Source organism: Elaeis guineensis, chromosome 5 (genome assembly GCF_000442705.2).
Source record: "Elaeis guineensis isolate ETL-2024a chromosome 5, EG11, whole genome shotgun sequence".
In the NCBI taxonomy this organism is placed as follows: Eukaryota; Viridiplantae; Streptophyta; class Magnoliopsida; order Arecales; family Arecaceae; genus Elaeis; species Elaeis guineensis.
In genome coordinates this window covers 111,100,177-111,117,221 of record NC_025997.2, presented here as the reverse complement: position 1 = coordinate 111,117,221, position 17,045 = coordinate 111,100,177, and the positions used below count along the sequence as shown (strand labels likewise).

The following is a 17,045-nucleotide window of genomic DNA, read 5'->3' as shown; positions in this document are numbered from 1 at the left end:
CAAATTTGGTAACGGATATTTTCGATTATAAGGAAAGATGAAGACCATAAGGATTGGGGATTCCCTTCCTATCATGGCCGTTCGTGATTGGCGCAAGGGTCGAGATTAAATGGGACCTATGGAATCCTATGGTTTAGGGTTGAGGGTGTGATGGAGTGAATCCAGGTAACATAAGGAGTAAAATTTATAGAGCCTAACATCTATATGAGATGAGGTTTGGGGACTCGTCGAGAGCACCGGACACGGTTAGAGGGATACGACAAGAGATCAGGTATGGCACAGAATAATTAGTTTACTCTTCATAATTTGTAGGAATTTATTTTTTGGTATTATGATTGATAGATTTAATAATTCGGATCCAACCATGTTTCATTAAACTTTTGGTCTTTGATTTTATTGCACTCACAAATTGTGGTATTCTGTTTATCTAAATTACCTAAGATCTTAAAGTTCTTTAATACTACTATTCATCGTTATTGTATATTGTGTCTATTTTCTGGTATTTCAAGTCATTGGCTGCTATGTAGTTTCAAAGCTACCAATGTTATCAATGTTATGCATGTTAGATATTAAATGTTATAACGTATTTTCGGCCTAATGGTATTACCTTACTTTTGGGAAGATAAAGAGAAATCAAAAGTTATATTTTTTTGCTAGCTTTTCTTAGAGAAATTTTTCTATTGTAGAAGCTCTTTTAAACTATGTTACAAAATATTTATTTGTAGAATACTTTTTCCATCTAAAAGTCATAAAAGTATTTTTTTTTAAATCAACACCCAATATGCTTGTCTTGACCTAGGAGCACCAGCGTTATTATCCATTCTTCAGTTTTGTTGGGTGATATATTGTCAAAATGATGAACGCTGTTTGATCTATTTGACCATTATTCTACGTTAATAATTTTTTTTAAAGGTATACAAAGGCATTGATTTGAAAATATCCCGTTATTGGCAATTGGTTCCCATGTCAAACTTATATAAAGAGATACTTTCTAAAAAAGCCATTAACTAGGGGAAAAAGGTAAAAACACAATGGGCGATATTTGTGTACCAAAGTGTACAAGAGTTGGATTTTATAGCTATCATTTTACATCTAACAATTCAAATTATAATTTGAGCGTTATTACTACAAAAAGATATCCTTGTAAGAAAAATGATAAAATGAACTAATACATGAATTGCCCAGATTGCGATGGAAGTTTAATGTCTGCATCTTGATTTAAATAAACATATGTATTGTAGAATATAAATATTATACACACACACACACATGGGCTGATTAAAATACAAATTCTATAACTCCAAGAAATATATTGAATGAAATATTTTCTTGATTTAGTTAGTTAAATACATAACGTCTTAAAGTTAGTTGTGCCTAGGCTGGATCAAATTTGATCAGACTAACCCAAGTTTGTCCATCAGGTTACATTAGACAATGCCCATTTAACACCAACCAATTTCAGTAGTTTAAGATCAAAGCAATTCAGCAAGAGTCAATCCAAACCTGGCATAACCAAAGCCAGGCCATAAAACCCTAATTTGACACTAAAACTATACATGAAGTCCTCTTCTCTATTTTTTGAAAAAAAAGAAAAGAAAAGAAAGGGAATGCTAGGATTATGCAGATAAATTAAATTTAGCCAGAATTACATTTATTTTAATTTATAGGTTATACTTGATGGTAACCTTCTGCTATAGTTCTCTTTGGGACGAGCGCAATGGAATGATCTATGATTAGATTTAGACTCTTTTAGTGGTGTGATTCTTTGGAAGGACATAGTCTTAACCTAGCCAAAACTTAGATATTTGAGCTTATATTTGCTAGTTAAAATGGAGATCTAGCCTTGTTGCTCTGTCATGAAAACAATTTCTAATTGAACAAGATGGGTATCATGCTTATTATAGGAATAAAGTGGCCAAAAGATTATAGCATTGAATGTCCATGATGGCCATAAAGATTCAGACTTAAAGGGATATATAGCCTTCATTGTATTTGCATGTCATAATGTGATCATGAAGAAATCATGCCCATGCACCCTGGTTTTCTCACTAAGCAAAACATCATGCGTGAGCTTTCGAAAGTCATTCCATAGGTGCCAGTATCCATGGAGGTTGGAATCAATCTGAACAACAAAATTTAGAAGGTCGAATTTTGTTGCCTATTAGTGAAGGCTGAAAGCAAACTTTGTTTTCTTATAAATAAGAGGCCAGAACTAATACATATTAAAGAAGTATAATGTGAAAACCTCATATACTTACGCATGCATGTTCATTAAGAAAACAATCTTACCATCTGATCACCCTAGAATGTGTATTGGAGTTCGTGGATGGGGAGGATCAAATCAAATGTTAGTAATGAAGTTTAATAGTTAATTTGTATGAAGCTAAAAGCATTTGTAAAGCATCACCATATACATAATTGAAGCTAGCAGAAAAAGCTATGATCTAATGGTTGCACAGCACTTTCCTTTAAGGGATGTTTCATGTTAGAACCAAAGGCCACGTTTCTCCAAGTGTTTGGCATAGATAGTAGCTTTCTCGTTTGTACGCATTAAACTTCAAAATGAAGGAAAAAAGACAGTCTTTGGTTAAATCTTAAAGCCCTAACAAATAATAATTTAGATTTATGGACTAGATCTTAATAAATGAATAAGAGTGGTTTTAGCTTAGCCTCCTTATCATTAGGACATTTGAGCCCTTGTTCAAAGTTTCAGAGACTTTTCACTAGATTTGCAGCTTCATTAGGGAACTCTTGAACTACATCTAACAGCTTTTGTTTTAAACTACTCCACTATATGATTAACCCTTTCAAGTAGATCAACTGACATTCTCTATGGTAGACTGGCAAAAGCATGAAATATCATTCCAAAAGTTTCCTAAATGTAAAGGTGAGGCTGAGGCACCATGCTCTGCAAGAAAATGGTGGGCTAAATAAGTGACCGGCCCTGTGCAATAGGTGGTGTGCCACCATAGATTTTAGAAATAAATTGAGGTTCAGAGAACAGAGCATGCTTAAATCACGCCTATTTGCACTACTCATTTCTTTAAAATTTTTCTTCCTCCACTATAATAACTTAAGAGCACCCAATTAATAAAGACTATTGGAAGATACTGAATTTGCCAAAATTCATTAGTTCTCTATCTTTCAAAAGAACCTCCTCTCACTTCTCTAATGCATGCATAGAAATGCATATTAGCATATGAGGCTCTGGGAAATGGTCAAATGTGCACAACCTTACCTCCATATGTGGAGAATCTATGTCTATGTTTTAGACCGGTAACACCCAAGTCACAGTAGAGCAAATTTACTGTTGTGCCATGGCCCACCCTCCAACGTGCACTGTGATAGTAAAATTCTCCTCTCTCGCTCTCTCTCTCCCCTCTATATGGAAATAGCCATTTGTGCTTGTTTTTGTTTTTCTTTTGGGCTAGGAAGGCTGCCATGGGGAAGGAATTTGGTTTGTGGGTTTCTGTTTGTGTGAAGCCCTATTTGCCTTTTGATTCACTTGCTGTGTGTCCCAGATCTCTGAAGAGCTATTCTTATTCTGAACACATTCCTGGGTTTGGTTGTTCTGTTTGGTGAACAGAATGAGTCAAGAAGATAGCAAACCGGTACTTCTTTGTCTTCCTCTCTCTCTCTCTATCTCTCGGGGTTAGTTTTTTTCATTTCCTCTGCAATTGTTTTTCATGGATTTTGTGCTTGGTATGAGTGCTTAGTTTTCTTTTGTTTCTTTCCTCACTTGCAGACATATGTTCTCAGAGTGGGCATATACTGTGATGGATGCAAGAAGAAGGTGACCAAGGTGCTTCAAAAGATTGATGGTATTTCCACTCGTTTCAATATTTTTTTAATGGTTCATTACCCTTCCTTCCATATAGGGTTCTATTCTATGATTTAGAGCTTGAGTCTAAAATTACTGTTTATTTGTTCTATATGCTAGCATGGTAAGGGCTTCATTGCCAACATCTTGCTTAAAAATTTCCTCCCCCCACCACCCCCATTAATTCTTTATGTTTTCTTTTGGCTGTTGGTTTTCAGGGGTGGACGAGGTCGATGTAGATAAAGAGGAGTGGAAGGTGACTGTCTCAGGCAATGTTGATCCTAACATCCTTATCCAAGCACTAAAAAAAAAGGCTGGCAAGCGGGCAGAGCTCTTGGACTCAGAAGGTGGAAGCGACGAGCCTGAATAGCTCTAGCTTGAGGACGGAAAGGGAAGCAGGAACACAGTGACAGGCCTGAAGGTGCTGAAGCTCCCCTTCTGAAAGGACAAGAAGTCAGTCAAGAAGCTGCAATTCTGTTTTAGATTCCAACTACGAAGGACATCCTATTACCTATTCTTCCTAAATAAATTTTGTTCTAACGCTTGATCTTCCAGGTCTTTTCTGACAAGCTATTATCGAAAACAGTGGCATGGGATAATCTGTTTTCCTTATTTTCTGTGCATGCAACTTCTTTTAGGGATGCCTGCAGTTAGCTGTCTTTTGTTTGCAGTGCAGTTAGCATTTAAATGTGTCATTGTCTTTGAGGAAAGCAATTACTCGCTACACTTGGATTTCCTCCGTTGATTCAATTATTCTTTAGGGCCTGTTTGAATGGTTGGATCCAAAATTTTATAGAATTTGTGGCTCAACCACTAAAAATATAAAAGTATAGACTGCACTAGATCTATTTTATAACAATCCCGGATGATCTTTTGAATGGGCTGGCTTGAATCCCATAGAGAGAAAAATTATCATCCTAGATAGTTGTAAAATAGGCCTAGTCCAACCATCTTGTATGGATAGTGGTTTTACTTAGTGTCTGCATAAAATCTTTGATAAATGAATATAACATTGGAAGCTTAGACACAACATTGTTACATTATGGACTTGTTAAGTTGCACTTGTTGGAATCAATAAAGCTTGGAGGCAAGGTTTAAGGGTGAAAGGTGCATTCTAACATTGGTGCAAGTGTCTAGATGGTGGAAAGTGATACTTAGCAAAGTGGGATTGAACCTTTAACAATTAATCATTCATAAAACTAGGATTAGAGAAGGGGTTAAGGAATGTCAAACTGACCTAAACCACCAAGTTCTAGGTGACCAACCCAAACTAGTGAGGTAAAGGTCGAAATGGCCCTTTAGGTCAATAAGGGGTCCAACATAACCAGGCAGTACTCTCGGGTTCTACTTGGTTTAGAGCAATTTGTGCCGGTTTGGCCCTTTATTGACCTTAATATGATGGGTTACTTTTTTGTTGATTTTGAGCTTGAATCCAAGCTAAAGGTGTAATCCCCTCATTTCGCTTCATTCTTCCCCTTTTTGTGTTTTTATGTCTAAGATAAACCAAAATTTGTAACATGCTTGGTAGAGTTCTACATTAATTCAAATTAAAATTAATTTTTTAGGCATTTTGTTGGTTTGAGTGCATAGATCATGATCCGTGATTTCTCAACTAGAAAATTATTGAAAAATCAAGTGGAAACATTAAACATATGAATTCCATGGTAGAGATACTATTTGTTAATGAGGAACACAAATTCCCTACGCATCCACTAGTTTAGTTTGGTTAAAGCAAGGCTTATAGTGATACTGATTGTAAATCAGGCATCAGAGAGAGATATAAGAAGGTGCAACTATATGCCTAGGAGCAAGATTAATGAAACCTATGGGTGTCATGTCCACCTATGACTTCATACTACAGAAAAGTCAAATAAGAATGACAAATATTCAAGAAAAAATTCATCTCAATGCTATTGGTAGCATGTCAATATCTATCATTTTCTAAAATAAAATGCATAGGTGCATCCAGATAGTTCTTACAGTAACTAGTGTCAAGTTTGTCTTAAAAAATATCTGACATTCCCTTTTCCAATTGAATCCTGTCATTTACAATATCAGATAATGCTATAAGAAGGGTATGGCAAGAACTTCGAATCATTTATGTGAGACATGAAATAAATGGAGTATATGTGGATAAGATCGATCGAATTTGGGCTCAGATCCGGTTAGATCAAAATTGAATAATGGGGGTCCTATATCGATGATCCAAGCCATTGGATGTAATCTACTACCTCAAAACAGCTTGCACACTAAACCTCATATGATTTGAACACCTCTAGTCTATGCATCAAGTGATCAAAAAATACATCTAATTCAATTTTATTTAGGCTATCCAATTTTTGACTATTTGATGCATAGGTTAGAGGCCTTTAAATCATATGATTGTTTGTGTGAAATAGTTTTGAAGCTGTAGATTACGTTCAATAGTTTAGATTATTGATGTAGGATCTTTATTATAGAGTTTTGATCTAATCGGATTTGAATCTAAATCCGATCAATCTGATTCTAGCTTGGCTCCAATTCTAATGATGGACTATAAGCTAATAAAGCACTGACAGTCAAAAGGAAGATGATTTAAATATTGGTGCTTACAATTTGAAAAAAGTCAAATAATCATAACACTAAGAAACAAAGGAGCCTGGATTCATTCATCCGTGCACAGAAGTTTGATGCATGACAATAAAAGCTATCCTCCATAATTGTAGTCCTGAAGGTGAAAATAGAATAAATTTTTTTTCCATTTGATAGTTTAGTCTAAGATATGTGTCAACATCATAATTTCAACATCCATAAACCTTAAAATAATATTCAAAAATAAGAAAATGAAAACAAGACAAAAAAAATATTGGATTGATACTGAACTGGTACATATTTGTGTATCAGATGTTGATAAGGTATGGTTTAGTATTATACCATATTGGTACCTGATTGGCATAGTACTCAGTATCAAACTTGTGAACCTTGGATCTTGAACTATTCCCCCTACAAAAAAAAAAAGAAAATATGAGTAAACCTGATACATTCCCATCTTAGAGCGGATGATGGTCATGATATTATGTTGTTATCGAAGTGAATAAGCTTTCTTTCTAAGAGGATTTTAATGTTTTATGTATGGAATGAAATGCAAAAGTAAGACATGAGTGAGTATTTTATTTTTCTATACTTAAATTATCTCTCTGTTACTCTATTAAAACTTGCAAGTAAAATTATTATTATTATTATTATTTGAATGAAGCAAATAAATTATATGAGGAACTCTAAAATGATCAGTTTGCAACTTACTTAGCAACTCATCTTTTGTATGACAGTTTTACTGTATTTTACTTTGCAAAGGATGGGTTAAATTGTTGTTTCTCCCACTTTTATCCTGACTCATGCATGGATATAAAAGAATACCTTTTCAAAAAGGAGAGCATCAGAAATTTCACCAGCCTTCAGGAACCGGTATTGATTTGGGTTTCTTTGAGTTAGATGAACTTTCAAAGCTATTAGATGAATGTTTCTTCTCACTAGTTGTCTACACTGAAGATTGCCCATTGCATCTTCCAAAAGATGAACTTATATATCAGTCTACTGCTGCTGCCCGTCCTTAGATTACTGAAGCAGTTATAAAGAATAATAATGGGCCTTTCAAAGAATAAGTAATAAAACAAATATCATAGGTAGATGGTGAATGCTATGAATTGCAAGAAATTTTTGATGATGGTATTTTAGTAGAAGCAGGATTTGATGGTGGTGATTCTGAAAAGGAATGAGTTTTTTGTATGTCTGAATCAATGGATACTACTATGCTTCCTTGTTGGCACATGGTGAGCATTCAATAAACTCCAAGATGTTGTTATCTTTTTTTTATCCTTTTAAGTAGTTAGAAGGTTGCTTAATGAGACTTGAGGAATATAATCGCACCTGTCTTCTTTCCCATGTACATGGCAGAACCTCAACTTTGGTAACTAGGTTTCATATTACAATGTATGTGGAGTGTGTTGCTTCAGGGCTCAAAATCTGGAGTAGAGTGAATCTGCTTGGGTAAGATAGGGATGGAGCGATCCTTGCGATCTAGCAAAAATTCTTTTAATCTGCAAAATTAGTCAAGAAATCGGGTGGGGATCCTCCAGTTCTTGACCCTCCGATGCTTAAGTCAGTCCAAGCCTTAAGAATAGAGGTGGAAAAGAGTAGAAAAGCAAGAGAAATTGGATGAAACTGGAGAAGAATTGAGTAGGAGCTAAGAATTTCGCTTGATTTTCTATTGATAAAGTTTTTTCTAGTTTTTGAGAGTTGGACTTACTGATGGAGGATTCTTGACTCTCTATTTATAGAGGGGATGACGAGATCATTCTAGAGTCTGTTAAGTCGTTAGGAGAGTAGACAGTTAGAGAGCCACCTATAAATGAACTGGCGTACAGCTATACATACAGGCTGGACATGAGATCAATGCCAGCTATGGCATGGTAGAGAAAACCACCATGGGCGTTTAAAGAATAGCCAAGTATGCCATAAGAATAGTTCAGTTCGGTAGAAGACTGGGATGAAATAAAGATGCCATATTCTAGTATAGAGAAGAATAGGGTTTAGATTAGCATACATCCGACCTGAACATTTCTGTCAGAAGAGTTGTCCGGAGTGTGAGGATGTCTTTTATACAGATCGATAAAATATCGATTCGAGTCCAGTTCACAGATAAGTGGGTATGCTGGGATTCGGCACTTTAAGATTGACATCCCCTTGATCTCGTATGTTGATGCCATGTGTTTCGAAGACGATTTAATGCACCAACACTTTGCCCCCTACTTCCTAAGTCTGAAGTGATAATTTTCTGATCAGACTAAGTAAGAGTATCTTCATAGAGTTTTCACTATTTTGGAAAGTATTCATCATGAAGGTTGGATTTTACTAGTCAAGATGTTTTATTTTCGATTAAACCTTTTTTGGTTGGGATATCAATTGTCTAGGAGATCTCACTCCATTTTTGCTCCAACTTTGTTGTTTACCGACTAGGAGATCTTATCTCCACTTTTGAATTTTCAATCCGATTTTATTGATCAAGATATCTTATCTACAAATTTGACTTTTAGATCGATTTTTTATCGATCAGGAGATTTTATCTCTATGCCTGAATTTTAGATCCGATTTTCACTGACTAGGAGATCTTATCTTTGAATTTGACTTTTGGTTCGGTATTCAACTGATTAGGATATCTTATCTTCATATTTTACCTCAAAATTTTTTTGATGGATGTAGTCGTCGCCTAAAATAAATGCGCCACACCTTGAGAGCAGAAAAATTAATTATTTGATTGAAAACGAAGGGACTTGATCTTTCAAAAAATAATCTGTTATATCTTTCCTCATCATTGCTTGGATGGGCGCAATTTGAAAATATCCAATGACAGAGCGACAAATATCAATGCTTGGTTGGTCTATCAGCTTGGGCATGGATCGGTCTGATGTGGCAGGATCTGAGGGGAGGTGCGTCTAACTTCAATCTGATCGAGTGTTGGATTGGTGCCAAGTGGCACAAATCGACAAGGAGATCAGTTAATCTTAGTCGTCGGTCCACCTATAAAATATTTTTTTCCCTCGATCATTATTCATTTTCCCTATTATCTTGCGGAGGGGCTATTGAAATTTTCAAAAGCTTCTCAATGTCGAATGATCATCGGAGACCATGAGGAGCCTCGTCAGTGTGAGAGAGGAGTCCATTTCATCTCTTGGAGAGTTTCATCTATCTGTTTTAGGTATCAGTCCTCCCTCACTCACCCTTTTTCAACCGTAGGGTAGCCTCCTTCTTTCGAGTCTTCTTATTTTTTCTTTATACTTTTCTTTCGAGAAACATATCCCATAGAACTAAGAAGAGGAAGGAGATCCTAAATGAACCACAGGTTAGGTTGATCCAGCCCCTACTGGCCATAGAGCTAGGAAACGTATCCCGAGACCTTGAGACCGATCCGTTAGGCAAGGGGAGTTTGGATCATAGCACGAAATCTTTTGTACATGGTCTCACAGATTACCTCAGTCTAGAGACAGAGGGATCTATCTGGATCGAGGAAAACCTTGCAGTACTTGGAGATAAGTACAATATATCTGATGGATATGAAATGCTAGTGCTGGATCGGAAAGGTCGAGTCTTTGAACCTTCTAAGGGCTGTATAGCCTTCTACGACGAGTCTCTTCAGTCTGGCCTAAGATTTTTATTGCATCTTTTTTTCTGTTATGTCTTTGATTTCTATAGAGTCCACCCCACTCAAATAACTACAAATGCCATTAAAATGATCATAGTATTCATCATCATGTGCGACTTCCTTCATATAGACCTTAGGATCTTCTTGTTTAGATCTTTAGTCCTTTTAAAAAGGCATCTGAGTGAGAAAGACTGGTGATACTTCTCACTTTAAAAGAATTGTAAATTTGGACCTAGCTTGCTTTCTTCCATTCACGATTGGAAAGGCCATTTTTTCTTTATCCGGGCTCCCATTCCAAGAGATTTTAGGACTTCATGGGGGCATCCGGACATCAAATATAATTCTCATAATGAAATTCTTTCAGGAGATGAGATGGCTCACTCAACCCTGATCACCATCAGAACACTCAAGCTTTCCACTTTGATAAATGATCAGGTGTTGTATGATACTAGAATCAATCTGTATTCTTCTTGGGATAAGACCAGACTATTTTATTTTTACTTTTTTTTTTATCTTCAACATTCTAAAACATATATTTGTTGCAGAGATGAGGTTCAATTCAGCAAAGGTGGAGGAGGGGAAGAGGAAGGACTAACTGAAATCACCTGCTACTGCTCCCGTGCCAAAAAGAGTTAAAAGTGCGGACCCTCTTTCTGCCTCGACACCATCCCGATCATCCTTAGCAACTCCCTCCCCGATCACCTCGGGGAGAAGTGAAGCTTCCTAGGGACTGCAGAACTCTCCTTGGGCACTATCATTGGAGCCACCTCACCAATCCACCATGGTAAGGATTAAGAATAACAGTGCCCGGCTTGTACCGCCCTCTAAAGAGCCGAGCAAAAATCATCCACACTCTCTGGGGCACCATCAAGTTCAGCTGAAGGGGATGCCGTCACAAGAATGTCACTCTTAGAGTTACCCTGACTAGGTCAAGATCTCCTCGAATCCGTCATGCCGACCATTGATCTGGAGGCACGTCGGAAGAATAAGCCCAAGGAGATCGCCAACCATGGGTTTGAACAACTCATGCATATAAGTACTTCTTTCTTTTCTTCTCTTCTTTTTTCTTCTTCTTCTTCTTCTTCTTTTTTTTACTTTGGTGTATGACCAATCTGAATCTCTTGTCCTGTAGGTTGCTGTAGATTTTAAAATCATGTCTGAGAATATAGCCTACTTGCTGAAAAATAAAAAGGCCATGGATGCCAATTTAATCATCCTCTAAGAGGAGAAGGAGTCTGAACTTGCCATCGAACTCAAACACCAACTTGAAGAGAAGCTGAAGGCCTTGAAGGAAAAGAACCAGAACTTGTTGGACCTTCAGTGAAAAATAAACAAGCAGGAGAAGAAGATCTTTGACCTGCATACTGTTGCTGAAAAAATAAAGAACTAGAGCCGAGGCTTAAAGAGATAGAAAAAGCCAGTGAAGCCCACGAGAAGGCCGTTGAGACCTTGAAGAGATAAATAAAAAAAGAGCAGGACAAGGTGGCAAAGGTAGTGGAACTGTATAAGGCTTTCAAAAAATTCGAGAATGAAGTGTCCGAGAGCTCTGAGGGTGCGTATGACTATGCCTTCAGCCAATGCCATAATCTGATCAAAAAGTTAAATCCCGAGATGGACATCTCAAAGGTCACTCCAAAGGTAGCCATCAAAATGGGCGTGAAGGGGGATCTTGAATAATCCTCCGAAGTAGTAGAGGGGCCAGCAAAGGAATCAAATCGACCAACTATCGAGGTGAACACAACAAAAGCTATCACTGCAGAGCCCATATCTATGGTACCCTCGGTGGAGACTGAAGACCTCGAGACCGGCAGGAAATTGGATCCTACCCCAGCTGTGGAACCTGCCATTACTGACACCAAAAAGCCAGAGCAACCGAAGGAGGAATCGACCAAGAAAAGCTCCAACGCACTAGTGATCATTCAGTAGACTTTTTTTTTCTTCTCGGGATGTGCTGACCTAATACAGGTCTTTTTGTTTCTCTCCTTTCCTGAAATATGTAAACCCGATGTGGATCCTTGTCTTTATAATTTCTTTAAATATCAATGCAAAGGATATTTTCTCAAGCATATCTGAGTCATGTAGTCTAACAAACCTCATCGCTTGCCAAGATGAAATAATCATATGTATCTTTATAACTCGACAGAACCAAAAACTTATATTTACTTATGCAAACCGATAATACTCCTTTTGCTTTCATTTTTCTTTTCAATTTTTCTTTAAAATGAAAATTAGTAATTTTCTCCTCTAATTTTTTGGTTAAATAATTATATTTTTATTTTTTTTCCTTCCAAGACTAGCATCACAAAAAGGTACCTAACCAATTTGGTTTGCCTATTTGAAGAAATTCTTCTAGATTAAGTTAGCCATCTTAGCTCCAATCTAGCTATGAATTGGACTTGTTCCTTGTCATGTTTCACACTTAGTATAATCTTTAATCCTACCCAATTAGCTAGTATTGTGGTTCTCTTTGGTTCATGTTTTGAATTGAAGGGCTTGGTTTGATCACTAAAACTTATCTCTAAATTCATCATGAAGACATGCTTAAATAAGACGAATAATAGTAGTCCAATCATCAGCCATCTCAGCATGGATGGTGGATGTTTGAACTAGATATAAAATCAATGAGCAAGGTTTTCATGGGTTGGACATGTATCTTTCGCATGAAAAAAGGATTCATCTTACTTTGCACAAATTCACCATTAGATCATGCAAAATAGCTGCTTTGAGATCTAAATGAAAAATGATCTCAAAGTGCTTGAAAAAATCTCGACCATTTTATATAAATAGGGATGGCAACATGTCATATATGGATTGGATCAGCTAATATCTTTATTCGTAATTAAAAACTCAATAACCATACGAGCCCTGTACTCACCTGGATTGGGTCGGATCGGATCAAGTAAAGATGAAGATTGGGTCAGGCTGGATGGATAAGAGGGATCAGATTAGATTAGATATGGAACTCATCATGTAAATATTATAAAATAATTATAATTTTGAAAAAAAAATTAGATTAATATTATACTAGATTGGATTCAAAGAAGAATATATCATTATCCATACCCGATCTGAATTCATTTTGGATATATTTTTTTTAGAACCCATATTCACTCTAGATTCTAATTAGAATAGATAAAACTTATCCATTTGGATCAGATTGGATCGGATATCCAATGGATCAACTAAAATTGCTATTATCCCTTTATATAAAGAACAATTCTCCAAAGTAGTACCCAATAGCCAACTCAGTAATCCAACCAATGGCATGATGTGGCACTAAATAAATATGGCTAGCACCAATGAGCAGAAAGATTTGCCTTCTACCACATCAGACATGCAACTATTTAGATGATGTAGTGGCATTCTGAACCATTACTCCTATAAGCTATCTCTACAAGAAACACATTTTATAAGATAACTCTAATCCAGGCAAAGGTCCTTCTGCACGGATGCGCAGCACCCATACCCAATTCGAGGGTATTTTTGGAGTCCATGTTCCTCTCACTCTCCCTTCACTAATTTTTCTCAATTTTCCTTTTTTTTTTCTTTTACAATACTCCTTTTTCGTCTATCCTAAAGAGGAAATCCATTCCTGCTAACAGAGTCTATCAGTGTCATAATTTAACAAGAAAAAAAAAAACACACATCAAGAAGTCCTATCATATTCTTACTATTTTAATTTTCCTATTTTTGGCGCACTATTTTATTCTTCCTATTTTATTTTTCCTATTTTGTTTCTCTTTTGGCGCATGATTTTTTTTTTAGAAAACATATGGGATTGGTAAGAGAAATGTTTGATTTTTAGGTTTCCTCTTTGAGATGAGTGCAAGAAGAAATATGAAAACAAAAGGATTTTTGAATTTCCTCTTTAAGATGAGTGCAAGAGGAAATATGCCAAAAATGACTTTGGCCACGTATGATATTTTTCTTAAAATAGAATTGTTGAGGTGTAACGAGATTTCTATATCCCATTTCTTCTACAAATCTATTTAGCACCGACGAGCAAAAGAACAAAAATTAATGGCAAAAGTTTAGCTTGACAGCCTCTTGTCGGTCCAAAAGAACAAAACACTTTGAAGATTAAATAACGAAAAATATGTGACCAAAAAAAGAAAATATGGAAAGTAAACGCCGGTGTCAAGTTTCACTAACAATAGACGGTCAGTAGCCAAGATACGTGTAACAATAGAATATTAACTATGTAAACACAACCAAACGGTCGAAGTGGCAATTCAAAAGGACAAAATCTATCAAAATCTATCGGTAAAGCATTAAAAAAACTTAATATGTAAACAAACAACAAGAAAGCGCTAGCTACTACCTCCAAACTTAATTCCTATATGGTTCTTTGTTCCCGTCTTACACATTTCTCGATTCAATTCCTCACGTTTATGGAAGGCTGCAGCAAACTTGGTAGCGTATATTTTCAGTAATGGATTATTAGGTAACTCTTCATCTAATGCTAAGGAAAGAGGAAGACCACTCGGACAGGGATTCCTCACTCTTTCGATCATGGCCGTTCATAATTGATGCGAGAGATGATTAAATCGGATCGATGGAAACGTATGGTTTGGGGTTTAGGGTGTGATGGAGTGAATCCAGGTGCCACAAGGAGTAAGAATTGTAGAGCTAGAGATCTTTATAAGATGGGGTTGGGACCGATCGGGAGCAATGCACACAATTTCAGGTGAAGCAATTCATGTGGAGAGATTACGACAAGATTGGTATGGCTCAGAATAATTTGTTTATTTTTCATAACTTGTGGAAATTTAATTCTTGGCATTATGATTGATTGATTTAAAAATTCGGATCCAATCATGTTTCATTAAACTTTTGATCTTTGATTTTTTTTCTACTCACAAATTATGGTTCATTTTACTTGCATTTATTTTATTTATCTGAATTGCCTGATATCTTAAAGTGCTTTAATACTGTTATTTATTGTTATCATATATTGTGTCTATTTTATGGTAGTTTAAGTCATTGGCCATTATGTAGTTTGCCAATGTTACTGATGTTATGCATATTAGATATTAAATGTTATAACTTATGTTCAGCTTAATCACTCATGATTTGGATATATATGTTTGCTATTACCTTGTTGGGAAGAGAAGGAGAAACCGAAAGTTATATTTTATTTCTAGCTTTTCTTAGAGGAACTTTTTTATTATGGCCGCTCTATTTAGACTATGTTACCAAATATTTGTTTTAGAATAATCTTTTGATTTGAAAGTCCTAAAAGTACTCGTTTTAGTCAACGCCAAATATGCTCACCTTGTCCTGGTAGCGAGCCCTGGCATTATTATTAGCCATTCTTCTGTTTTATTCGATGATATATGATATGATGAACATTGTTTTACTATATGACCATTATTCTACGTCAATAACTTTTCGGAAGGTACATCAAGGGTCTAACTTATATAAAAGGCTAAGTTAAAAAAGTCATTAACTAGGCATATGGAAAGAGATGAAAACATGGTGGATGATATTTGTGTACCAAAATGTACTGGAGTTCGATTTTATAACTATGGTTGTACCTTTAAAATTAAAATTATAATTTTAGATTTATCACTAAAAAAAAAAAAAAAAATATCCTTGAAGTTTAACCTGCGCATCTTGATTTAAATATACACACACACACATATATATATATATATATATATATATATATATATATATATATATATATATATATATATATATATATATATATATATAGTTAGGAAATATGCCTCGAGATTCAATCTACAAGAAGTCCAGAACGAGTTTCAAGATGACGAACGAAGTCTAATGAACCTAAGATCAGCCCAATTAGAGTCCAGATGGAGAAGTTATGCGCGAAAAAAGGTGAGGAGATGGGCTGGTAGGGCCCACGGATGGTAGACGGACCCACAAATGCACGGGCTAGGCCCAGCGGGTGTGTGGCCTAGTGTGGGTGTGTGCGGGTGCTTGCACGGGCTGGCCCAGCAGGCATGCGAGAGCACAGCCTGTGTGTAGTTTTCACGCAGTCCATCATGGATCGTCGGTTCACAAGGGGAGTGTGGACCGCCAGGGTGTTTTCCACTTGGTTTCTCGTGGTCCATGGTGGACCGACAGCATTTTTAGGTGGTTTCTTATATAGCTCATGGGGGGTTCTCATGGATCAATGTGTGATTGGATAGCTTCGGATGATCGCAGTCGCGATCGGACGGCTGTGAGCCATCCTAGGGAGATCAGAGATGTGATCTAGTGCGATGGGATGCGATCCAATAGCCAGTTTTCGATCTAAGGCACGATCAGATGGCTGAGAGGCTACAGGAGTCTGATTCCGATACAGCCAGAGTTTTAGGGCCTTTAAGAGGCTCTGTGGGTGAACAGAACCGCGAACATGCTGAGAGCATGACAGAGAGCCATGAGCGGAGGCATCAGTGCGAGGGAGGCTCATGCAGCCATTGGGAGGAGTTTGGCAGAGCTCCGAGTGTGTGCAGTGGGCAGAGTAGATCCTACAGAGCACCGACAAGAGATCGGAGGCAGAACAAAGCATCAGGCAGAGCAGCTGTGGAGAGGTACGATGTAGTGGTTCGCTCCACAGGAAGCATCCAGGAGCATCGAGGACCCTGGTACTGGGAGACCTGTGAGAGGATCTCCTTGGGAGATTTGAGAGAGCTTTTGTGAGGATAGCTTTTAGTTGAGAGAGGGTGGTATATAGAGAGTTAAGAGTGGGTGTTCTCCTCTTGTATTTATTGCTTTCTCATAGTGAAGCTTGCATGTCTCGTGGAGACAACACTTGGGCCGTTCCACGTACCTGATTTTGTCTATATTGTTTCTTCTTTCTTCCTATTGCGATGCGTGGTATCGAAAAGGGCCTGTGGAGGTGGTGTCCTAGTCAGACATCTCCAATAAATGATATCAGAACAGGTGATATCCCAACATATATATATATATATATATATATATATATATATATATATATATATATATATATATATATATATATATATATATATATATATATATTTTGAAACTTGATGAAATAGATATTTGAAATTAGAGTTATGAGCAGCCATA

The 17,045-nt window shown here is 36.6% G+C and overlaps 1 pseudogene; it reads left to right on the top strand.

Moving 5' to 3' along the window:
- Window positions 1-209: 209 nt before the first annotated feature.
- The window catches only part of LOC140858030 (uncharacterized), a 97,245-nt pseudogene continuing 80,409 nt past the window's right edge, over window positions 210-17,045 (top strand).